Genomic DNA, 27,021 nt, shown 5'->3' with positions numbered 1-27,021 from the left:
TCATTTTATTGTACTTCAGGATTTTGTGTACTCTTGATTATAGTTGGATATATTGACCATCCCTTTGGCCTAATTCACCCTGTAAGCATATTAAGACAGATCATTAATGAATTTTTAAAGCGACCTGGCATGACTATAATCTTTGAGAACTATATGTAAGAGGATAGCCACGACTTCTTCAAGTCAAGTCTTGTGACTTTTTCTTCCATATACATCTCATGCATCTGTCATTTTCTGTTTGCTCATATCACCCCTAGTATAGCTCAGGGCTTCATCACCTCTCACCTGAACCACTGCAATAGGCTCCTGGTTAATCTCCCTGCCTCTAGCCTCTTCCATACAGCAGTCTATCTCTTTCCTCCATCCTTATCATTGCTTGTTCCCCATGTCTGGAATGCTTTCCCTCTTCATTTCATCCTCTTGGAATTCCTAACTTTCTTCAAGGCTAAACACAGGTACCTCATGAAGACTTTTACAATTCCCCCAGGTTTTATCAATATACCCCCAAACTGAAATTGCTTTATGATTACTTATCTGTTTATATATTTTATTCCCCTCTCCCATTAGAATGTAACCTCATTGAGGTCAGAGACTTTAATTTTTTTCTCTATGTCCCATTATCTATCTATCTATCTATCTATCTATCTATCTATCTATCTATCTATCTATCTATCTATCTATCTATCTAATCACATGGCTGTGCATTCAGTAGGTGCTTAATACATGCTCTTTGAATTGAATTGAATCCTTCAGTCCTCCAAGTAAGACTGCCTGAAATGATCTCTCCTGTACTTGACATTACACTGGTTTCCGAGGAGATAAAATAATGCTAGAAACAAGATTATGGTGGGGACATCAGGACATCCTGTACCTGACCAAACCTAGTCAAGCCTAGGGAAGGATTTTATAGTTTACATAGGGCTGATAGATGTTTCAGAGAAGGTACTGAAACCTCAGTTTGTTTGCTTTGAATCTGAATAATGTTTCAACAGTTGCTTATCTGAAGGAAAAAAAAATCTCTAGGTTGTTTGTAGAAGGAACTTTTTTCAATGTCGCTGTGTTCTGACAGGGGTACTTTGTACAATGGAAAACAAGAGGGACTTTGTATCTTCCTAAAAAGCTGCTTGTCCCATGTGGTAATGCATTGCTCTACTAGAATGGCTTTCATCTAGAGATCTCTAAGTGCCTTGCAAACATCAATTAAGTCTATTAGCCAACACCCTTTCTAGCAGATAAGTATCAATATACCCTAGGGTGCCTGAACAGCTGTCAGATGGTAACAACTTGTCAGGCAACTGACTGGAAGAAAAGGGCGAAATCATAAGGAAATTGGCAGACTCCTGAACCAGCAACTAGAAACAGAACACTTTCAGCTTTATTAGACCAATGGGCCCTTTGGAAAAATGCCAGCAGCAAGTGAACACCATGGTGAAAGGGGCAGTTGCATCAGGGCTCCTACTTTTCAAGGGCATCAAACTTCAATTTTGCATTAAAAATAAAGTTAAGCTGTGCACAATTCATTGCTATGCTTCATTATGAAGAATTGTGAAACTATGCTTCTTTATGAACACTGGAGTTAAACTGCTTGTTTGTTTGTTTGTTTTTTGGTGAGGCAATTGGGGTTAAGTGACTTGTCCAGGGTCACACAGCTGGTAAGTGTTAAGTGTCTGAGGTCGGATTTGAACTCAGGTCCTCCTGAATCCAGAGCCGGTGCTCTATCCACTGTGCTACCTAGCTGCCCCCAACTTTTGGTATTTTAATAAAGGGAGTCTCTTGTTATTGAATTGTCCCAGGGCCCTTCCTGACTTTAATGAATGTCAGTCCATTCCTCTGTTGATATCACACAGAGTAAGCTTGATCTGGGAGAAGGAGCCTAGTGACAGAATCATATGATGATAGAATTTTAGATCTATATCTTTCAGAGTCTTGGGAAATAAAAAAGCTCATTTATAACCAGTGGTATCTACGAGGAGGCCAACTACATTTTGTGTGTTATTGTTTGCTTTGCTTCATCCCACTTACCAAATCAATTAAAAAATTTTTTTTAAAATTCTGGTGCCAAGATATCAAGACAATTTCTCCTCAGGCTCCATTCTCCTTATCAATTAGTGGATCAATAAATATATTAGGGCTTACTGTGAGCCAGGAACTGTAGTAACGTCTAAATTAATCTTATTTCTCGCTGTCCTCCAACAATCATAAGTTGGGCAGCTAGGACAGTTAAGTGGAACAGTGAATAGAGTACTGGACCCGGAATCAGGAAAACTCATCTTCCCAACTTCATATTTGGCCTCAGACACTTACTAGCTGGGCAAGTCACTTAACACTTTTTGCCTCAGTTTCCTAATCTGTACAGTGAGCTGGAAAAGGAAATGACAAGCCACTCCAGTATCTTTGCCATGAAAACCCCAAAATGGGGTCACGAAGGGTCAGACGTGATAGAAACAACGACAACAAAATTGCCAATTAACATTATTGTCTTAAATGCTTCTTTTTAGGGATGGCACATAGAAGTGAAGAAATTAATGTGTAGCCATGGATGCAATGATGGCTAACACTTATGTAGCACTTGCTATGTGCCAGATACTGCTAAATGCTTAGCAATCATTATCTCATTTGATCCTCCCAACAATTCTGGAAGGTAGGTACTCTTATTATCCTCATTTTTCAGAGTTAAACAGAGGTTAAATGACTTGCCCAAAGTCACACAGCTGGTAAGAGGTTAGATTTGAACTCTGATCTTCCTGACTTCCAGGCCCAGCTTCCTATCCACTGAGTCACCTAGCTGCCCAAGCTCTGCATTTATGTAGATTGGTCCTATCTTGGTGGCTATCCCCTAAATACCACTTTTTCTTCTTCTTGTTATGCCAAGAAGTTATTGTAGGAAAATCTTTAAATACAGCTAATATCTAATTCTTTACATGTACGGGTTAAAGGGCCCCCCAGATTCCTATATAGCATTCAAAGTAACAATGAATTTATTAGGTATAGGAGAGCTTTTATTCCATTCCAAAGAAAATACAGGTATATCTTGGAGACGTTGTGGGTTCAGTCTTATATGGGCATGGTTTGTGGTACTCAAAACAATTATGATAGTAATATCAATGATCACTGATCACAGATCCCCATAATAGATATAATAATAATGAAAAAGTTTGAAATATTGTGAGAATTACCAAAATGTGACACACAGCTAAGATATGAACATGTGCTGCTGGAAAAATGGCACTGATTGACTTGCTGAATGCAGGGATGCCACAAACCTTCAACTTGTAAAAAATGCAGTATTTTCAAAGTACAATAAAACAAAGCACAATAAAAATAAGGTATGTCTGTGCAGGAAAATGGGGACAGAAGCCCATAAATGAAATATAGAAAACAAATAATGATCTCACAGTAATTATTCTCTCTTGACAAGGGAGGGGCACATATGGAACAGTGTCCTACTTTTCCTGGAATCCTAAAGTCGTCCAGATTGAGTACTACTCCATGGTTTACATTTCCTTCAGAATGGAAATGAACGTGGAATTTCCTGAAAGGCATTCCAGTTAGTAATTTTTTTTCCCTTCAGAACTACATCGAGACATTAAGCTTAATGCCTAAGGACTTAGACTTCCTGGGTAGGGAAGAACACTTTGGGCTGCTAGACAAGCCTTCCTTCTTCCATGACACCAATACCATAAATAATTCACTGTAGTAGCAGTGTGCTAAGCCTAGTTGCTTTCCTCCTCCATATTGTGGTTTCAGTCTTTTTCTGCTTCTCTTCAAAACTTGGAGAGAAGTGGGAAATGAGTGATCCTTTTTTTCTTTTTTTTTCTGTGGGGCAATGAGGGTTAAGTGACTTGCCCAGGGTCACACAGCTAGTAAGTGTCAAGTGTCTGAAGTCAGATCTGAACTCAGGTTCTCCTGAATCCAGGGTTGATGCTTTATCCACTGTGCCACCTAGTTTCCCCTGTGATCCTCTTTTTTTTTTTTTTTTTGCTGAGGCAATTGGGGTTAAGTGACTTGCCCAGAGTCACACAGCTGGTAAGTGTTAACTGTCTGAGGCCAGATTTGAACTCAGGTCCTCCTGACTCCAGGGCTGGTGCTCTATCCACTGCACCACATAGCTGCCCCTGTGATCCTCTTTTCTTAACAAGATATGTGCTATTTAGGAAATTCTTTTCTGGATAAGAAGCCAGTTCCCCAAACTCTTGAATATGGTTGTATTTATGATGCAATTGGTCTTTCTATGCCTAGAAGGATGGATTATGGGATCATGCTGATTTAGAAAATTTCCTTCTTTAGCTAGAAGGCTAAATTCCAGAACTCTTATACCTTTGGGGCTGCTAGAGAGGCATCTCTCACTAACTCTTGTCATTTGTCCATGGGTCTTCTCCCTTCATGTGATCTTGACTTGTGAGTGAATTGGATTTGAGTGAGGCAGAGATGTGCAAAGTCATCAGCCTGTCCTCCAAAGTCATTGGAGTCTACTGGCAAGACATAGGTCAGGACAACTCTCAGATATAGTGGGAGACTTTGTTCTATGTGTTTCTGTGGGCATCAGGGCCACTTAGCCTAAGTGACTCCGTATTGGAGTCATATCATTATAAATATAATATTATATAATACCTATATCATCAAACAATAACTGTAACATAAAACAATAATCACAACATAAAAAATACAAAGTTTACAATGATCCCACTGGCCCTTGGTCATTGGCAATGGGGGAAATATAAGACATGGTCCCTGCCTTCAAGGACCTTGCAGTGTTGGTGTGGACACTAATGGCAGAGGGGTAGGTGGAAAAAGCACAAGATTAGAATTAGGTGACCCTCATGTCTGCTATTTATCAGCTGTGGAACTATGCCTCCGTTTTCCCAGGAGTAAAATGAGGGAGTTGGATTAGATGATCTTTAATACCCTCTTCATCTCTAAAAGAGTCCTATGATCTTTTTTTTTTTTAACAGTTTACATTTCTAGACTGATTCTGTTGTTGTTTATTCATTTTAGTCATGTGCGACTCTTGGTGAAATTGATTTGGGGTTTTCTTGACAAAGATACTGGAGTGGTTTGTCATTTCTTTCTCCAGGCCATTTTACATATGGCAAACAGGGTTAAGTGACTTGCCTATGGTCACACAGCTAGTAAATGTCTGAGGCCAGATTTGAATTCAGAAAGACGAGTCTTTCTGAATTCAGGCCTAGCACTCTGTTGTGCTACCTAGCTACTGTCTTAAAAGTACTATGATCTTAAGGGAGCCATAAATGAAAAGCTAATGCAAATCAATGTAATGAAATCATCATACAGATTTACTTAGATGCTCGATAATCAAATGAATCTGTGACATCATTGATGTTGCTTTTCTCTCCAGTGTATTAGTTCATCCCCTGCCAACCCTGGGGGTCTTTCACCCATGCTATTTTATGAATATTCCATAGGTAGTCCACCTAACATGCTAAGGTCCTGCCTCATTTTTTTCCTTGATATTGTGAGGATACCAGTGGAGCAGTCAAGCAGTTGACTAGTTACCCTTGTTTTTGCTATATGAACAATTTTTTTTTTTTTTAGTAAGGCAGTTGGGGTTAAGTGACTTGCCCAGGGTCACACAGCTAGTAAGTGTTAAGTGTCTAAGGCCGGATTTGAACTCAGGTACTCCTGAGTCCAGGGCCAGTGCTCTATCCACTGCACCATCTAGCTGCCCCAACAATTCATTTTTTAAACAAGATGTTGCTCAGTCTGTGACCCCTGGACCATAGCACACCAGGCCTTTCTATCATCCACTATTTCTTGAAGTCTGTCCAAGTTCATGTTTGTTGTTTCCATGACACTATCTATACCCTTTTCCTTTTGCCTTCAATCTTTCCCAGTGGCAGGATCTTTTCCAATAAGTCTTGTCTTCTCATTATTTGGCCAAAATATTTAAGCTTAAGCTTTCATATTGGGCCTTCCAGTGCCAAGTCAATTAATTTCTTCAAGTATTGACTGACTTGATCTCCTTGTTGTCCAAAGGGCTCTCAGAAGTCTTCTCCAGCACCACAATTCAAAAGCATGAATTCTATAGTGCTCAGCTTTCCTTATAGTCTAACTCTCATAGCCATACAGTGCTCCTGGAAAAACCATAACGTTGACTATATGGACCTTTGTCAGCAAGGTGATATCTCTGCTTTGTAGTATGCTGTCCAAATTTGCTATAAATTCCCTTCCAAGGAGCAAGCATTTTTTAAATTTCATGGCTGTAGTCAGTGTTTGCTTTGATCTGTGAGCTTAAGAATATAAAATCTGACACTGCTTCCATTTCTTCTTCCTCTATTTGCCAGGAAGTGATGGGACAACTTACCAAGATATTAGGGCTTTTTTATGTGAAGCTTTAAAGCCAGCTTTTACACTCTTCTCTTACCCTCATCAAAAAGTTTCTTAATTCTTCTTCACTTTCTGCCATCAAAATGATATCACCTGTATATCTAAAATTGTTGATATTTTTCCTGATAACCTTAATTCTGGCTTTTGATTTATCCAGCCTGGAATTTTGCATGATGTACTCTGTGTATGAAATAAAGAAATAAGGTGACAAAATATAGCCTTGTATGTCTTTTCCAATCTTAAAACAATCAGTTGTTCCATGTTTGGTTCTAACCGTTGCTTCTTGGCCCTCATACAGAATTCCTCAGGAGATAAGTAAGAAGGTCTGGTACTCCTATATCTTTGGGGACTTGCCACATTTTGTTGTGATTCACACAGTAAAAGGCTTTAGTGTAGTCAATGAAGTAGTAGATGTTTTTCTAGAACTCCTTTGCTTTCTCCATAATCAAGTGAATGTTGGAAATTTGGTCTTTAGTCTTCAGCCTCTTCAAAAACCAGCCAGCTCTTCTGGTAGTTCTTGATTCTTGCTGAAGCCTAGTTTGTAGAATCTTAAACATAACCTTTCAGGTATGTGAAATGAGCACAGTGGTTTGGCAATTTGGACATTCTTTGACATTTCCCTTCTTTAGGATTGAGATGTATACTGATCTTTTCCAGTCCAGTGGCCGCTGTTGAGTTCTCCAAATTTGCTGGCATATTGAGTGCAGCATTTTAACAGCATCATTGTTTAGGATTTTAAATAGATAAGTAGGAATTCCATCACTTCCACTAGCTTTATTGTTAGCAATGCTTCCTATGGCCCACTTTATTCTCCAGGACGTCTGTCTCTGGATCAGTAACCATGCCATTGCGGTTATTGATGATGTTAAGATCTTTCTTGTATAGTTCTTCTATAGTATAGTGTATTGTTGCCACCTCTTAGTATTTTATACTTCTGTTAAGTCCTTACCATTTTTGTCTTTTATCATGTCCATTTTTGCATGAAATATTCCCTTGATATCTCTAATTTTCTTGAAGAGAGCTCTTGTCTTTCCCATTCTGTTATTTTCTTCTATTTCTTTTCATTGTTCATTTAAGAAAAGCTTATCTCTCCTTGTTATTCTCTGGAATTCTATATTCAGTTGGGTATAGCTTTCACTTTCTCCTTTCCCTGTCCCTTTTCTTTCTTCTTCAGTTATTTGTAAATCCTCATCAGATAGCTATTTTGCTTTCTTGGTCTTTTTATTTGGATTTTGTTGTTGTTGTTATTGCCTCGTGTACAGTATTGTGAACCTCTGTTCATAGTTTTTCAGGCACTCTATCAGAAATAATCCTTTAAATTTATTAATCACTTCCACTTCATAGTGAATAGCTAGGGAGTGTAATTGGAGTTCAGAGGTGGGAAAGATTGCTGAGGGCTGTGTTGTCACCAAAGGTGTCCTGGAAGAAATGATATCTGAGACAAACCTTAAAGCATTAGTAGAAACTGAATGGAATGGGGAAGGGAAAAACTTTTTAAGTGGGGAGAGCAATAACATAAGAAAATGCTCACAGAATATAAGTATGGTTATAGGATACTAAAGAGAATAGCCTGGTCAGAGTAGAGGATTGTGACATTTAAAATTGAATGTATGACCACCTATTCCTGTCCCAAGAGTAGGGAAAATTAGCTGGGGTTTCTAATATATTTGTTACTTAGAAATTAGAGGCTACTGCACCAGTTTTGGGCATTGAGCATTTATTAAAGTATATTAGAGGGGCAGCTAGATGGTGCAGTGGATAGAGCACCGGCCCTGGAGTCAGGAGTACCTGAGTTCAAATCCGGCCTCAGACACTTAACACTTACTAGCTGTGTAACCCTGGGCAAGTCACTTAACCCCAATTGCCTCACTAAAAACAAAAACAAAAAAAACAAATAAAGTATATTAGATATTAGTAAAGAGAGAACCCATGCTTCTGAAAGATAGGAAAGCCTAGAGAAGAGAGAAAACAGGGAACCCTAGAGGGCTGCATCCGCACTCACCCTGTTCCCCAGCCAAAGAGAGTGAGAGTCTGTGCAAGCTCTATGAGGGCAGGAGCAGAACCCGCCCATAAACATTGTTCAAAGCTCATTGGTTAGCATCACTCAAATCTATTGGTTCACTGGATTTCAGGGCAGTTTAGTGCAGTCATGCTGATGATAGAGCCCAGAGAACAGGTCCTCTGGTAGGAACAAGGCTTTCAGGTAGGCTTGGTTTTGGGGGCCCCAGGAAGTCCCAAAACCCATATTATTTTCTCACAGGATCTGAATAAGAATGTGTGGGAGGGCAGAATTTGTTCTCTGGTTGGGATGAGTTAGTTGTATCTGGCCTGATAAGAGGAGATGAGTGTTAGGAATGAATAAAATGAATAAAAATGCATTGTTTTCTTATTAACATTTACTTTGTGCTAGGTATTGTGCTAATCACTGGGGATATAAATACAAAAACAAGATAGTCTCTGCCCTTAAGGACCTTATATTCTAATAGGGGAAGAATGATGAATGATGGTCAAGGAGGGGTGCTTTGTTTTGAGAAGTTACAGGGATAGAGAAATGGAGGGAGAGTCACAGATGGAGATCCCTGGAGAGGAAAAATAATTGACAATCCTTTCTAGAACAGATAATATTGATTTGGTTGCTGTTGTTAGGACTAGAGATAGAAAGCAAGGGACAGGGCATGTACATAGTGGTCTGGCAAGTGGATGGGTGGAGAGTAGCCATCTGGGTCTGAGTTGAATTAGACATGGTGAACTCTCACCCATCAGAAGCCTAAAACCCCTTGACAGAAGCTGGAGAAATAGGTGGAAAGCTACCTTTCCAAGTTCATCCTCTAACAACTGGAAAGTCAGTTTCCAACCCTACCTACCAAGTTATCCTTTAGGATTATCTAATAAAATAAGTGTTGGGCAGCTGGATGGTACAATAGATAGAATGCTGGGCCTGGAGTCAGAGAAACCAGAGTTCAAATCCAACCTCAGACATTTGACCCTGGGCAAATCACAACCTCTGTTTGCCTCAGTTTCCTCATCTGTAAAATGGGGATAATAATAACATCTGTCTCCTAAGATTGCTGTGAGGATCAGATGAACTAATAATTGTAAAGCACTTAGCACAATGCCTGGCACTATGTGAATGTTAGCTATTACAATTATTATTATTTTTTAACTCATTCTTGAGGCTGTCTAGTAGAGGCATTTTCTTTAGCTTGTAACAGGACAAAATGGCAAGCTTACGTTCCTTCTCATTTCTAATGGTGTCTAAATTCTCAATGCCTACTTCTAGGCCTGTGAGCATAGCCCTGTTCCCCTTTCTCTATGCCCATTTCCCTCCTCAGTGGTATGATGTTTAAAATCTAAATTGTGGTCGCCTTAAATTAGAAGCTTCAGCACCAGTCTTTGGGCATTAAACATTTATTAAAGCATACAGGTATTAACATAGAGTTCAGAAAGTTAAGAAAAGGTCTATCTAGCCTAGATTTCCAGCCTGGTTGGGTTCTTCCTCAAGTCCTCCTCCACGGGCCTGCTTTAATCAGGAACTCTCCAGCAAGCTGATTGTGGAAGCATTTTATAGGTCCTTACACACTGCTTCAAGCTGATTGGTTGGCGTCATCCAAATCCATTGGTTTTGAAGGTGTTCTCAAGTTGAGTTCACAGTCTAGCTTCTGAGAACAATACCTTCTTAAGGGCTAGCCAGGTGTGATTACAATCCAGTTAACTTGAAGTAGGCTAATCAGCAGTCAATTACTCTCACTTGATTCAATCAGTCTAGATTAATCTCCAGGTGGGTCTTTGAGTGTCTGCTAAATCTCATTATTTCATCACAGTGGTAAGGCATTAATATAGCAACACACTGGAGGGTTGGATAGAGCACCACAGTGGATAGAGCACCGGCCCTGGAGTCAGGAGGATCTGAGTTCAAGTCCAGCTTCAGACACTTAACACTTACTAGCTGTGTGACCCTGGGCAAGTCACTTAACTCCAATTGCCTCATTAAAAAAACCCAAAAACCCCAAACCCCCAAAACCCCAACAATATAGCAACACACATTCAGGCCAGGGTATGAAGGCAATATTGTCTGAAATGACAGCTATTGTCCTATCAATTTGTAATACTTTTGTTGTTGTTCAGTTATTTTTCAGTTGTGTCTGACTTTTTGTGACCCCTTTTTGTGATTTTCTTGGCAAAGATACTAGAGTGATTTGGCATTTCCTTCTTTTAGCTCATTTTACAGATGAGGAAACTGTGGCAAACAGGATTAAGTGACTTGCCTAGTGTCTGGGGGTAGATTTGAACTCAGGAATAGTCTTCCTTATTCTGGGCCCAGCACTCTATCTACTGTGCCACATAGTTACTACTTAGAATTTTTCATCTAGTTCAACACATCCCACCCCATTTTATAGTTAAGGAAACTAAGGCAGAAAAAGGTTATATGATCTTTTTTTTTTTTTTGCTTTGTTTTTGTTTTTTGGTGAGGCGATTGGGGTTAAGTAACTTGCCCAGGGTCACACAGCTATTAAGTGTCAAGTGTCTGAGGCCGGATTTGAACTCAAGTCCTCCAGAATCCAGGGCTGATGCTCTATCCACTGTGCCACCTAGCTGCCCCAAAAGGTTATATGATCTTGAGTCACACAGGTAATAGTAGAGTTTTGGCAGAGAGGATCATAGATTTATAAGTGAAGAGATCTTATAGCAATCATATAGCACAACTCTCTCATTTTACAGAGGAGGCTCAGAGAAATTCAGTGCTTTGCTTGAGGGCACACAGGTAATATGTGACAGCGTAGGAATTCAAAAGCAAGTTCTTCCACTCCAAATCCATGCATCTAGGGTACAATTTTCACTCAAACATCTTTTAGACATTTCTCCTATGGTCCTAAAATTCTTTTACTATAAAATGAAGGGTTAGACTAGATGATTACTAAGGGACTTTCCCAACTCTATAGTCTATGACTCAGGGCTCAGTTCTGGGTTCTTTGGCTGATTAAGTAGAAACGACTCCTCAGAGTCACTGGTGTGCTTTTTTTTTTTTTTTTTAAAGTGAGGCAATTGGGGTTAAGTGACTTGCCCAGGGTCACACAGCCAGTAAGTGTTAAGTGTCTGAGGCCGGATTTGAACTCAGGTACTCCTGACTCCAGGACCGGTGCTCTATCCACTGCGCCACCTAGCTGCCCCGGTGTGCTTTTTTACATGCAGAAATTTTGAGTTTTGATTGGTCCCTGAAATATAGTACCCAGAAAAGTGTTGAGCATGTAGTCCATGTTCAGCAAATGTTAGTTAAGGGATTGTTGGATCATGTATTGGAGGAAAATGACTCTAAGTGGGATGGGGTTTGGAGAGCCATGGTGGTTTGCCAGAGTTAACTCCTGGGACAGTTGGCAAGAATGCTCTGAGGGATTACTGGGGGAACAGAATACCTTTTTATAGCGTGAGACTGAATGATTAAATTGATTTTGTCAGAAATAGAGAAGAAATCCAATGTGAGTAGGAAAAGCCAGTCGTTTTGTACTCCAGACAACTGAAGTTTTGATGGGGTCATTCAGGAAAGGGCGTTATTGAAAGGATTTTTTTCTCTTTCAATTGGAATGTGGTCATGGTTTAGTAGAGCCGAAAATGTCAGCATCTAGTGGTCAAAATGCTGAAAGACCTCTTCATTCTTATAGGCTGGTCCTCAAGCAATGCACAGGTCCTGTTGCCAGAAAATTACTCCAAGTCTTTGTAGCTTAGTAGACTCAGACAGAACTTGTACTGTGCTATTTGAGGGGATCAGATGAAGTTGCTGATTTCAGCTCAGCCTGGAGGCAATAATACTGGAAAGTGCTGAGGAAGGTCTAGTCACAGAATTATATATTGAGAGCTGGAAAAGACTTTAGAGATGATTAAGTTTACCTTTTTTATTTTACAGATGAGGAAGTCATGCCTTAGGGAGGGATTGTGATTTGTGGGAGGTCACAGGCAGTAAGCAGCAGAGCTGGGATTTGAACCCATATCCTCTAACTTGAAATCCATTACTTTTGCCTCTAAGCCAATTATTAGAGACCCTGAGGGATGGGTTGGACTTTTGGTGGTAATCATATATCCCCACTTCATAAAATTCTCATTTCCTACAGGATTCAAGGTTTACAAAGCACTTTCTTCACCACATCCCTCAGGTAGGTAGTACAAGTATTATTTGCAGACCAATACACTGATTTGCAGAGAGAGAGTAAGGGGTAACTACTGGTAATAAGGGATGAGGATGATAATTAAGATCTACAAAGTACCTTCCTCACAACAACCTTGTAAGGATGGTATTATAAGTTTTATTATTCCTATTGTACAGATAAAGAAACTGAGGGTCAGAGAATTTAAGTGGTCCATCTAGTTTCACACAGTTAACAGTAACTAAGCTAAGCCAGAGTTGGAACCTAGATCTTCTATTTCCAAGGCCAGCACTCTTTCTACTATATACCATTTTTCCTTTTGTTTTTTTGTTGTTGTTTAGTTGTATCTAATTTTCCATGACTCCATTTGGGGCAATGATGCTGGAGTGGTTTGCCATTTCCTTCTCCAGATCATTTTACAGATGAGGTATTCAGGCAAAAAGAATTAGGTGACTTGCCCAGGGTCACACAGCTAGTAAGTGTCTGAAGCCAGATTTGAATTTAAGAAGCTGAGTCTTCCTGACTTGAGGCCCAGCACTCTATCTACTATACCACCTAGCTGGGTCCCCACTCCTTTTGTTGTTATCATGAGCCTATTAAAACAATACACTTAACAGAGTCTATCTTATGTTAGCTCTATACTATCCCAGGATTTCCTTTTAGAAAATGAAAAATTCAGTCTATACTGAGAAGGTTCACAAAGTAGACTACATTTTAAAAGTTTAAGATGAAGGTTAGGCTTTGTCTGGATACAGCTTCAACTTTCCCTTCTTTTTAAAAAAAGTCAATTTCTGTCCAAATAGTGAAAATCCCATGTTTATCCCATCAACAACTTAGAGAAAGGTTTTCTACCAGCATAAAATATGATGAAGATAATTAAAACTGTACAGAAAGATATTAATCAAAAAACCAAAACTAAAACCTCAACCCAAAAGCAGCTTAAGCTAAAAGAGGTACAAAAAGAAATAGTGAAACTGTCTAAATGACTTAAATTTTAAATTCCAAATGTCTTTTGGTTTGTAGCACTTGTTTTGTTCCCTCAATGTAACTACTCTGGCCCACTACACTTCATAGATTTTATTCCAAAAGTTTCGGTATTCCCAGTCCGACAACGATGCTGGAGTTCACAGTACTTTTGGACTAATCATTAATTGTGAGCAAATTGCTGAAACAGAGGGAACCTCCTAGGTGTGGGACCTGGTGATTTACAACTCTGTTAGTTGAGGGAGTCCTAGCAAGTGTATGTGAGATGTCTGGGGGCATGGCTTATTGACTTTGTTGCTTGGCCAGCTATCTTTCTGCAGACTCTTTCTTCCCTTTGGTTTCTCTCTTTCAAGGCACCTCACAAAAAATCCCTGTTGCTTAGACTCTTTCTCCTTACCATGTCTTTTCCACTCTTCAATATACTGTTTTCCAAAATGAATATCACCTTTTCACCATCAAAAACGAAACAACCAACCCGACACAAAAGACAACCAAAACACATAACAACCAACTCCAATATGCCCATATCTTCAGTTTGGTTATCTCAGATAGGTATCTAAGGAGGACAGTAATTCTAATAGATCAATTAACATTTATTAAGTACTCACTGTGGGCCAGGTGCTGGGAATAGTAACAAATTAAATAGCCCTCAAAAAACTTACATTCTATGATATATGTACACGGCAATTTTGGGCATGGAGACACCAGCAGCTGGGGGAGGAATGAGGAAAGGCCTCATGGAGGAAGTGATGTTGGAGCTGAGTTTTGAAGGAACAGTCATAGTAAGTTGTAAAAGTGATGAAAATTCAATCCTCAGTGAAATCTGGATTATAAAATATGAACTTCTTAGCACAAGAAATATCTAGCTGGCTAAATTTTAGGCAGTGTGACAAAGCTGACTGAAGAATTTTATTTTATTTCTATTTCTATTTTAATTTTATTTTTTTGGTGAGGCAATGAGGATTAAGTGACTTGCCCAGGGTCACATAGCTAGTAAGTGTCAAGTGTCTGAGGCCAGATTTGAACTCAGGTCCTCCTGAATCCAGGGCTGGTGCTTTATCCATTGCACCACCTAGCTGTCCTGACTGAAGAATTTTAGTCAGGGTAGGATATATATCCTTAATATATTTAACTCCGAACAACTAAACCTTCTAAAGGACAGGACCTTAATGGTAGGATCAGGTGGTTGCTTACATAATGATTTAACAGGTTTGGGAGCCCTTTATACCACCGATCTCTCTCTGTCTCTCTGCCTCTCTGTCTCTCTCTCTGTCTCTCTCTCTCTCCCTCCCTCAATATACATCAGCTAATATATTCAGAGCAAGATGTAGATACATACATAGGATCAGTTATGTAGGGCAGTGGATAGAGTGCTGGGACTGCAGTCAGGAAGACCAGAGTTTAAATATGGCCTCAGACACTTACTACCTATGTGACCTTGGGCAAGTCACTTAACCTTTGTTTGCCTCAGTTTCCTTATCTGTAAAATATGGATGATAATAGCATCTACCTCCCAGGGTAGTTGTAAAGATCAAATGAGATAATAATTGTAAAGTACTTAGCATAGTGCCTGGAATAGAGTAAGTGAGATATACATGTACACACAAACATATATAGCTGTTATTACTATATAAAACTATATATGATATATAAAACTATCATGGCTACTATTAGTATGTGCTATCATTAATAGATATATACATGTACATTTGTGTATGTGTCTATTGCATATATGTGCATATACATGCAGAGTACCCAAAAGTATTAGTGAAGATTTAAGCTTCAAAAGATTAATACTGCTCTAAGACTTTTAGAACACGTATGTGTATACATATATAAATACATACACACACACCACATATATAAAATCATATGTGGAATAGATGTATATGCATACAGTGTTCCTAATAAACATATATGCAGGTATTGGAACATGGTGTGTGAATTTATTTGTATTTAGTCATGGAGAGAGATACCAACCCCCTTAAATTACTGTGCAAGTGACCACCAGAGCCTGGAGTCACCCTGTCATTTTGAGAGTTCAGACCCTAGGAGCTGGATGAAGCTGTTATTCATATTGTAGTGGACCTGTATTATTTCATTTCTCAAATGAAATGGTTGGAAAAGAGGCTTCTAAGGTCCCTTCTGGGAGCATCAAGGTGGTGCAGTTGATAAAGAGCTGGGCCTGAAATCAGGAAGACTCATTGTTCTGAGTTCAAATCTGATCTCAGACACTTGTTAGCTGTGTGACCTTGGGCGAGTCACTTAACCCTGTTTGCCTCAGTTTTCTCATCTGTAAAATGAGTTGGAGAAGGTAATGGCAACTCACTCCAATATCTCTGCCAAGAAAACCCCAAATGAGATCACGAAGAGTGGGACGCAACTGAATAACAACAAAAGATTATATGAATAACAACGAGTTTCCTTCCAGTTCTAAGTTCTACTACCATAACCCTAAAGATGAAGATCTCAAACTGTGCAACCCTTTGATCCAGCGATACCACTACGAGGTCTGTATCTCAAAGAGATCATAAAAATATTGATACAAAAATATTGATAGCAGCTCTTTTTGTGGTAGCAAAGAATTGGAAATTGAGGGAATGCCCATCAATTGAAGAATGGCTGAAGAAATTGTGGTATATGAATGTAATGGAATACTATTGTGCTATAAGAAATAATGGGCAGGACAGCTAGGTGGCACAGTGGATAGAGCACCGGCCCTGGAGTCAGGAGTACCTGAGTTCAAATCTGGCCTCAGACACTTAACACTTAATAGTTGTGTGACCCTGGGCAAGTCACTTAACCCCAATTGCCTCACTAAAAAAAAAAAAAAAGAAGAAGAAGAAGAAGAAATAATGGGCAGGCAGATTTCAGGAAAACCTAGACTTACGTGAACTGATGCTGAACTAAGTGAGCAGAACCAGGAGAACATTGTACACAGTAACAGCAATATTGTGCGATGATCAGCTGTGATAGATTTAGCTCTTCTCAGCAATAGAATGATCCAAGACAATTTCAAAAGACTCATGATGGCTGTGTGACCCTGGGCAAGTCATTTAACCCTGCCTGCCTCAGTTTCCTCATCTGTAAAATGGGCTGGAGAAGGAAATGGGAAACCACTCTAGAATCTTTTCCAAGAGAACCCCAATTGGGGTAAGGAAGAGTTTGACGCGACTGAAACAACAATAACAACATTTCTCACAGCAATTCTTTTATTTCCATTTCACAGATAAAGAAACTAAGGCTGTGTGGTTAAGTTAATTGTGTTTGGTCACACAGTTAGTAAGGCTTGGTTCAGAATTTAAACCCAGTTCTTCTAACTCCAAGTCCAGCAATATTTCAAGTATCCCATCCTGTCTTTAAGATGTAAATAACCAATGAGTTTTAAAGGACAGATAAAAACCACACTAAGTATAAGAAGATGGGGAAGCTTAGGTGAAAAGTGATTGCCTACTATGAGTAAGATTACAAGTCCGTGAAACTAATAAATCAACAAGTATCAGAGACCCATAAAAGTCCGACTTTCATTTAGAAAGCCAATATTCTTCAAATACAAATGCTGCTGTGTCGTCTCCTTTCCCTATCCCATCCCTGCCCATATTCTCCTGAGAAAGCAGAGCCTCATTGCTAACCTAGTTAATACAGAAACTGTCTATTTTTTATTTGCCCAGAATGCAACATCTCTGGAAATTGAACAAAATGGAATGAAAATGACAGAAGCTATGAGTACAGCCAATAACTTACTGTTGCTGTTGTTGTTTTCCCCAAAGACATAGAGTACAATACTTTGGAGAGGCTGTGTCTTGAAAGAGTGACATTAATTAACGCCAGTGTGATGGGATTGTTTTTTTATAGTTTAACTAAGCCACAGGAAGGTGACAAGAATGATGAAGCCACATATAAGCAAAAAAGAGGCAGAGTGGTGTAGTAGAGTGTTGAATCTTGAGTTTGAGAACCAGGTCTCAAATCTAGGATTTGCTGATCCCAAGCTGTGTGACCATGAGCAAGTCTAATCTTCATTTTTAGCTTCGTTTCCCTCTGTAAAAATAAAAAGATTGGATTACTTGATTTCTAAAGTCTATTCCAGTTCTCAAACTATGATCCCATGAAAGATAAATTTTATATGTATATATGCATACATGTAGATGTGGATTTATATTTGTGTGTATTCACACACATATACAGTACTTATCTAAATATATATGGCAGCTAGGTGGTTTAATGGATAAAACATTGGGCCTAGAGTCAGGAAGACTTAAATTCAATTCAAACCTTAGGGATTTATTAGCTGTATAACACTGGGCAAATCATTTAACCTCTGTTTGCCTCCATTTAGAATGAGGACAGAATAAAGTCATCTTTCCTTTTTACAGTCATTCTGGAGAACACATGCACTCTGTGTAGGGATAGCTCCCTTTAAACCTTAACTGACTCATAAGAGCGGCCTTCCCATTGGTCAGCTGGGGTAAGACAGGTGTTAGCCCTCACAGTAACCCAGCTTGTTGACATTCTCTAAGGTTGGGCTTTATTAAACTTCCTTTTAGGTTACTGATTAACCCTGGCACTAGTCATTAGTGCAGCTGTGAATACAGTGGGAGGAGGACGCCTAATATTGTCTTCTAAACGATCATCCAGGGGCAAAAACTGGGATTTCAAAGAGGGCCAAGCTTTCAGGGATGGTTTGAAAGCCTTTTGAAAGGTTTTATTCTGTTGAGTCACCCAGAGTTAATTCTAAAATCCTTCTAGGATATTCTCTGGAGCTGACTGTATTTGTGTATGTAGAGAGGAGAAAAAGCAAATGAGATTTTAGAGGTTTGGCCAACTCATCTCCCCACTAGATATACTTAATAATAATCATGATAATGAACTTACATGCCAATACTTTTATTCATTACAAAAACAGTTTTTTAAAAAATTACCTGTACAAAAGTCTGAAAACTATCGAATATTAAAAGAATGATATCAGTATGGTTAAGTGGATAGAGTGCTGGCCTCAGATTTCAGAAGTCAGGTTCAATTGCTGCCTTTGATATATATGGGTATATAACCTTGGGTAAATCTCTTAACTTCTCAGTGCCCCAGGCAACTAACTCTCTAAGACTATAAGTGTCACAGAAAGTTTTGATGTGCATAGGTAGGGGAAGTTCTGCATTAGATCTCTCCTACACTAATCAGGTCATATTAAAAAAAATGGAATAGGGGCGGCTAGGTGGCATAGTGGATAGAGCACCAGCCCTGGAGTCAGGAGTACCTGAGTTCAAATCCGGCCTCAGACGGACACTTAACACTTACTAGCTGTGTGACCCTGGGCAAGTCACTTAACCCCAATTGCCTCACTAAAAAAAAAAAAATAGAATAGCAACTTCTGGTGGGATTGTTTTCATCTGCACGACATAAAAAAGTGAGTAGAATAAGATTAATAATAACATAAGAACAATAATCATATCTTGTATTTGCTTGTCAGCTTATCTTTGACAAAACCACTTCATTTCCATGATCTTCCTTGATTTTGTAAAAATATTTTGACTTGCTTGCCTAATTTGGGGGGCTAATCTGACTGGAGGACTAATCTGGGACTTTTGACTAACTGGCTATCTGACTGCTATGAATTTAGTATGGGCATTTATAAAGTTCCACCACACTGCTCCACTCCCAAAATTGATAATCAAAAGATAAAGAAGCCTCTTAACTAAATAATCCAAAGCAGAGTTTATTTATGAGATACCATTTAAACATAAAAATACAGGGAAATAAAATGTGCAACCTGACTGCATTTCGGGGAGTCTCTTTCCACCTGCTGGGCCTGGAACTTTTTTAATACAATAAGGGCCATTGCTGCCTCTTTCCTTAGGGTATGTTCCACTTTCACTGCTCAGCTCCTTTCACTAACTCTGCCTGTACCCTGTGCTGACTGCTTCTGTGCTCTCTGCTGCCTCCTGTTCTGTCTGTCTGTCTGTCTGCCCTCTGCCGCCTTTGCCGTCCCTCTCCTTCTCTGTTCTTCTAACCTTGTCAGCCTCCCCTTAATCTTGTCCACAGGTCTCCCTTGCCATCTAACTCCCAGGCCTCTATATATCTTACTTCTCTCCACTCAAATCTCGAAGCTTTTTGCACCCCCATATACACCAAGCTAATCCACCAGCCAGGGCTGTGGCTGGGGGGATGGGGACGCTCAAGTGTCTTGTGCATACCACACCCAGGGCTCCAGGGGCCCCTGCCCCCTGATGCACACCTGGGACCTCAGCACAGGCTATGCCAGAGCCCAGCCTGGACAAGCTCGGGATCTCTCGGATAGATCCACTCAGGGTGGAGGGAGCTGGGGCTTTTTGGCTCAGCTGAAGCAGAGGGGGAGGGGCACCAGCACCTCCCACACAGAAGAGACCCTGAGGGCCTAAGGTTTTCTAATCTCAGCCTAAAGGTAGGGTCCCCAAATCAAAATAAATTTCCACAATTTTTAGGACAGCTATTCAAGGTAGGTAAGGCAAGGATGGCTTTTCCATTACTAATTTGGAAACTGAGACTCAGAAAGTATAGAATGTTGAAACTGAAAACTACCATAGAGATAATTTAGTCTAACCCCCTCATTTTCCAGAGACAATGAAGTGACTTATCCAAGGTCTCTCAGATAATGAGTGGTAGAGAAAAGATTCAAAATCAGATCTGACTCATTGTCTCATGAAGCCTTAGGAGGGCACATTTTATCAGACTGGATGCAGGATGGCTTTGTGGCAGCAAAGCTGTGCATGACTCATATAGGTGCTGAGATTAGCTCTAAGATTCTGTGATGCTATGATTTTGAATTAGATCAATTCCTTCCCATTGCTGAATTTCCACTTTTTATCCTTAATTTCTTTTAGAAGGAAATGAATAAGAACGTGCATGTTATCTGGCAAATATTTTGTATATTTGGGCATTATTTTTATAAGAAATGAATTACCGTATGGGACATAATTGACCTTTTTGTGGTTTCTATTCTAATGTTGAAGTTACTAGTTAAGAAGCAGCACTTTTCCTGATAAATGCTATGTTTTCCACTTCTGTGCATATCTTTCAATCAGTTTATATTAAAGACTTATTTTTGGCTTAATTGTGTTTATTCCATCCTCCTCGCCTCAACCATGTCCTCTCTTATGTGCTTCCCTGTCCCCAATTAATTTTGTTTGATTAAAGTAGGAACTCTATTTTTGGAAATGTGTAACTCTTTTTCAGAGATCAGGAGGGATTTATGTGGCAGCTATTTTTGCTGCAAAAAAGATCACAGGAAAATTAATTTGTAAGAAAGTTTATTTTTATCTTAGCTTCATGTAACGTTTTTGTTTGTTTTTTTTTTTTTTGGTGGGCAAAGAGGGTTAAGTGATTTGCCCAGGGACACACAAGTAGTAAGTGTCAAGTGTCTGAGGCCAGATTTGAACTCATGTCCTCCTGAATCCAGGGCTGATGCTTTATCCACTGTGCCACCTAGTTGCCCAGCTTCATGTAAAGTTAAATGTATTATATTATACAAAGCAAGAAGTTCCTGAAAATCAAATCTTTATTAAAACCTCTTGGGCGGCTAGGTGGCGCAATGGATAGAGCACCGGCCCTGGAGTCAGGACTACCTGAGTTCAAATCCGGCCTCAGACACATAACACTTACTAGCTGTGTGACCCTGGGCAAGTCACTTAACCCCAATTGCCTCACTAAAAAAATAAAAAAAAATAAATTAAAAAAAACACAACCTCTTGAACATTCAAAATGCATCTTTACCATATTTCCTTCTGTTTATATTTCAGGAGCAGCATCAAGGAATTGGCATAGAAATCATCCTGACTCCTCAGCTGGGCCCTTCCCAAGGTTGTCATGCTTACACTAGAGTGGATCCAACATCCAACATAACAAACCTTCTTTTCCTGGACACAAAGAAGCAGAATATTTTTCTGTGAATTCAAATCCTCTTGCTACCCCTGGTGAAACAAGTCCAGGGCTGTCAGATCAGGTCTTCTCAAAATCTGTGCATCCATGAGGCCAGAATGACTCATGGCCAGGTTTGAAAATTGACTTTGGCATCTGTGGAGGTTTTACAATCAGTTGTCCTGTTTGGGATTTAACTATCTTCCAGTTGTTTGGTTACGTTGCAGACTCATAGTCATATAAAATGTCATTTTTGTTCAAAATTGTAAATATGGGGCAGGTAAGCACTGATGTTTTTTTAATGGACATGTCAGTCAATCTGTTTTTTTCCCCACTGGATTCTGTATACTTTGTATATTTCCACTGAAAGTCTACATGTGACTTGTCTAAAAATGATATGATGAACAGCATTTTGATAACAGCTCTTTTATGGTTTGATTTTATAATAGAGACAGTATTTGTATGTTGATTTACCTCCTGGTGCCTGCCCCCAACCACCCAATTCTTTGGAAATGTGTAGTGGAAATGTAAAAACCAAAAGGTTTTTTTACCAGCATCTCGGGGAGATCAGCTACCATGTTTTCATTTACAGGGTAAAACATATTACAAAAGAAAAATAAATCTAAGGGAATGTTCAGATTTCTTATTATATACAGATTTGCTTGCTTCAAGTATTGCTTGGAATATTCAAGTCATAGGCAGAGTCTTACAAATCTGTGGAAGCCTAGCTGACTGGGCCATAAGATCACTGCCCAGTGACCATCTGTTGCTAACTGAGGGCAGCTGACCTAAATTGTACATATAGTGCCTAGGAGGAAATAGCCTCTGAAATGCAAGTCTTGCATATCGAAACCTATGACAATGACAAGTCATCGGTTATTCAGAACTCTTTGTTGTAATAGAATTTCATCCAGGATAGTAGCCAAGGCTTGGAGTATTGCCATCTAATATGATTCCTGAGTACCTATAATAAATATGGGGCTGGTGGAGACAAGAGGAGTAGTTGTCTGACCTATTGCTGGGGCATATCTTCTCCTTCTATTTCTCCTCTCTCTTCTCTTTCTCTCCTCCCCACTCAAGAAAACTCTAACTCTGAAGCTGATCTCAACCAGGTAGATATTTGACTAAAGCAACTGACACTAAGAAATCAGTCAGTCAGTCAACAAGCATTTATTAAGCACTATGTGCCAGGCATTATGATAAGTTCAGGGGATACAAAGAAAGTCAGAAACAGTGAATGAATATGTTTAACTCTTGTCGAGGTCTGCATGCCCCCAAAATATAAGCTCTAGCTTATAAATCTAGAGTTGGTAGTACGTGATTGGGGGGTGGTAGTGGAGATTTCTTTTTGGTCTTGCAAGTATAAGGGGAAAAAGGGTCCTGGTATTCCTTGCTCAATCTCCCTGTCCTTCAAAGAAGTCTTTTATAAAGTGAGAAAGTTGGACTAGAAGATATCTAAGATTTCTTTTATCTCTAAGTCTGATTATCCTATGATCTTTTGTAAGAAACTATAGGAAGGATGGAATTTAAATACAAATTAAGCAGTTATTGGAGAGAGTGTGTATTAGCTGGAAAAATTCTTTTTTTTTGTGGGGCAATAAAGATTAAGTGACTTGCTCAGGGTCACACAGCTACTAAGTGTCAAGTGTCTGAGACTGGATTTTTGAACTCAGGCCTTCCTGAATCCAGGGCCAGTGCTTTATCCACTGCATCACCTAGCTGTCCCAAAAATTCCAATTGAGCAATAGAGAGAATCCAGGAATAGGGAAGAGAATTATGTACCGTGAGTGACTTTTGGTCTCTGGTTGACCCTATAGGTCTAAGATGATTGTAAGAATTCAATTTTTGAATACTATTCAGTTTGGAGAACATTCAACAGAGTAGTCTTTTCACATTGTGATCTCATCCAAGTAAAGAATCATTCTATCATTCTGTTGGTGATTAGGCTCAGTATAAAGGGACCCCAGAAGGCCAATTTGGCCAAAGTTTGAAATGAAAATGGTTCTAGAGTAGCCTTAGCCAAGTGAGTGGTGTCATGGTCTCATATGAGTACTTGAACACCTCTTTGTTTTCTCTGGTCTTGTCCTTGAAGATGGTTCCTAAGATCAAGAGAAGTTTTTGCATTGTGTTAAATTTGCATGTCTGAACTTGGGACCACTCCATTCAACAGAGCCTGTTACATGGAACTTTTATTTATGATAGAAAATCCAACAAGTTTTGGCCCTTTTGGTAGTATTCCCAGGTAGGGTATGGGGTTAGATGAGAAGATGAAATAGCATCAAAAGACAAATGGATTTCTTTCACAAGCTCTGTGTCTTTCAAGGCACATGATCTACTGTTCTCATTAGCATCCTAGATGATAATTAAATTAAACAGGTTAATGATGATGGGTCTACCTTCCAACTGCTCATCAAAACATGGCCTCTTTTTTTTGACTTGACTCACTGACTTTGATGACTCTGTAAATGCTCTAAACGCAGACTGGGATGCATTGAGAATAAGTTTCTTTTGAAGAAAAAGGCTGCTTTCTTCTAATGATGACATGAAAAAGACTTGCTTTGGAGAGAGTACAGGCCATTGGAACTGTTCAGGCCAGGGAAGCCCTTCTGTTGGCCTCCTTAATCTGTTGGACCCCTGGGGACTCTTCAGTCCCAGTGCATTAGCATTACTTAAGATACATGCATGGGAAGAATATAAATGAGAAGTGTGTACATACAGTTTCTTTGTGTCCCCTTGAAGAATTCAGTAGTTATACTGTTCTTTATTATGCCCCAACAGTGCACACCTATTGCATGTTTAGAAGTAAAAACATAGTAACTACAGCTTATAAAATGACTCCTTGTGTTAGGTAAATACTGCCAGAATCTTTAACTGTCTCCAACTTGGTTCCTATCTAAAGACAGGAACTGCATGTCTTCTAATTCTGTCTCCAATATTTTATTCACTCCCCAGACATGATGGACACTAATGCATGTTCTAGGAATGCTGGGTAAGTGTGATGTGATGACTTAGAGTCATTTGTAATAGATTTTCATTAATAAGACATCAGTATCAAATATCCTTGGGGAATAGACATGTTTTGCTTTTGCTTGCAAGTGGTTTTCAAAATTGTGTGATTAAAAATAAAAGTGATTTATAAGTTGCCAAGGTTCTTGGGTAAATGGAAAATCAAGCACTCTTTTATTGGTTGAAAAGACAGGGTAGTGTAGCAGACAGAGAACACTGCATCTAGAGTCAGAGGACCCAAGATTGATGTCTATTTGCTCTGATTGTGGGAAAGATGCTTGACCTCTGACCCCAGTTTCCTCCATTATAAAACATGGATAATGGAAATTTACATTTTGTACATCTCAGTATTATTGTTAACAACATACTACATAAAACTGAGTTTATTATTTACCCCCTTGGCTCTGATCACCAGATTGTGTAGCGGTATTTTCAATGACAATGGTGTTGGGGAGAGGACTAATATCTGATTTGTGGATTAGCTATGTTATGGCTGGGTTTTTTGAGCATAATTGATATATTTCAAGAATAAGGGTGTTTTGAAGGAGAAAGGGGGATGCAAGGGGAGGAAGGTCAGATGAGCTAGAATCTGACCAAGAGTGATGTATATCTTCTCATTTCCACCCAATAAAACTCAAATTCTCTCAGAGCAAGATATGAGATTAAATGAATCAGCATAAAAGTAGAAGAAATGACATCTAGACTTAAGCCTCGCTGTTATGGTGCCCCTGAAATAAGAACTTGAGCTTGCACCCCTGAAGGATAGAATGTGTTTGGCAAGATGGCTATGGTGGTTGTGAAGATACTGATGTTCCTTGTTTAGCCTTCCTGCACCATTAATGAGCCCAAGAGGAAAGCAAATACCATTGTATCAGTCTTGTTGTACACATACACCTCTTGTACCCTTGAAGTCACCACAGGAAGGGAAGAGGCTCAGTAAAAATGAAATATCCCATTACTGGGAAAGGTGAGTTTTTTCTGGGTTTAGTTAGTATATTTAAGGGGTGTGTTGCTCCTATCTAATACATTTATCATATATTATATTTATCTATCTATGTATTTTATTACCCTATTGGAATATAAGCTCCATGAAGAAAGTGTGTTTTATCTAAACTTCCCTTCCCTCCAGCACCTACTACAGTCTTATGTACACAATAGGTGTTTAAAAAGTGTTTGTTGAATTGAGTTGATTTATTATATCCGAAGCTTAGTAATAATGAATCAAGTCATAAGGGTTTTTTCTCAAACATACTTTTGCTGCTTGGAAGAGTGAAAGGACTTAGAAATGAAAATGAAAATTTAAGTTTAATTAATAATGATGATGACCACAAATATTATAATAAACCCCTTTTAAATTGGCACTTTAGGGTTTACAAAGCCCTTTTTCTCACACCAGTCTGAGAGGCAGGGTGTAATTCTATAGCAGTTAATAAAATCCTAGTTATTCTTTCTTCAGGTACAATTTATTTATTCCTCCATTCAATATATATTCAACAAAAGATGTCCAAGACTCTATTCTTGGTGCCAGAAAAGATACAAAGGTATATAAGAATCCCTTCCACTCCCCCCAAGGAATTTATAGCTTAGTATTTTTTCATTTGGGACTTTTGACTCAAGAAGAATGGGGACACGTGGTATAGTAGAAAGAACATGTGATTTAGAGTAAGAAGACTTTAGGTCCTAGCCCAGCCACTTATTGGCTAAGGGACCTTGAATAAGTCATTGCAGAGAATCACCTAAGTGGAAAGTACCTCATTTTATAAATACAAACTATTATTATTCATACTTTGGGCTTTAATAACTGGTTGGTGTGGAAAGCTTTTTGTTTTTTAATGACAATGTTGGTGATAGGACTAATATCTGCTACATAGATTAACTGTTATAACTGTTTTTTTTTTCTGAAGACAGTTGGATATTTCAAGGGTAAAGTGTTTTGTAGAAGGAAAAAGGGGAGAATGTAGAGGGGGGTGGTCAAGGGTCACAAGAGGGAATATTATTTAGTACAGCTTGTACCTGAGAAACATTCCTTTCTACCATATACGTGACAAAGGGTCATAGATCTTTTGCTTGAAGAATCCTGTGAGGGATAACTCAGTACCTTCCAAGGTCTTCCACATCTGGAGAGCTCTAATTATTAGAATTTCTCCCCCCTTCACCTCCTAGATAGTCTAAGATCTCCCCAACCATAATAATGTATGATTCTGTAACATGACTGACGTTACTCATTGTGTTGATATTGCGATTAAAAGCAATGTTGTACCCATTGAAAGTCCTAACACTCCCCCGTTGTGTTGTGGAAACAGTCTACAAAGCATTTGAATCAACCAGCAATAAAGAAAACCAGTTTCATTAAATACTGTTTTTGGATAAAAAAAAATAAATGCAGCCTTATGTTGATGCCTTTGGTGAATTCTTGCTTTCACGATTAGTTATAATAGTCATGCTTATCCTAAGTGTGGGGATAGGTATTACAGAGTGGAGATGTTTACTTTTGCTCAAACGTTTCTGGAAGAAAATGTTCTCTCCAATAATGTAGTCATCTCTGGGGAGGAACCTATCAATTTAATAGTCACACATGATAGAGCCTTTCAAGAGAGGAATCATGGAGTAATGAATAGAGAATCAGTGTTGGAATCAGACTGACCTGGGTTTAAAACTTTCA

General features: G+C 39.1%; 1 protein-coding gene across 1 annotated transcript in view; it reads left to right on the top strand.

Annotated features, from left to right (window-relative positions):
- The window catches only part of AMER3 (APC membrane recruitment protein 3), a 72,066-nt gene extending 45,310 nt beyond the window's left edge, over positions 1 to 26,756 (top strand). The window contains exon 3 of the mRNA XM_043995956.1: positions 21,236 to 26,756. The gene's annotated coding sequence lies outside the window, so the exon portion shown is untranslated. The remainder of the gene's footprint in view (positions 1 to 21,235) is intronic.
- Positions 26,757 to 27,021: the final 265 nt, after the last annotated feature.

The sequence above is a fragment of the Dromiciops gliroides genome, chromosome 3 (assembly GCF_019393635.1).
Source record: "Dromiciops gliroides isolate mDroGli1 chromosome 3, mDroGli1.pri, whole genome shotgun sequence".
Classification (NCBI taxonomy): domain Eukaryota; kingdom Metazoa; phylum Chordata; class Mammalia; order Microbiotheria; family Microbiotheriidae; genus Dromiciops; species Dromiciops gliroides.
Note: the sequence above shows the minus strand (reverse complement) of the source record. Positions and strands in the feature narration are given on the sequence as shown.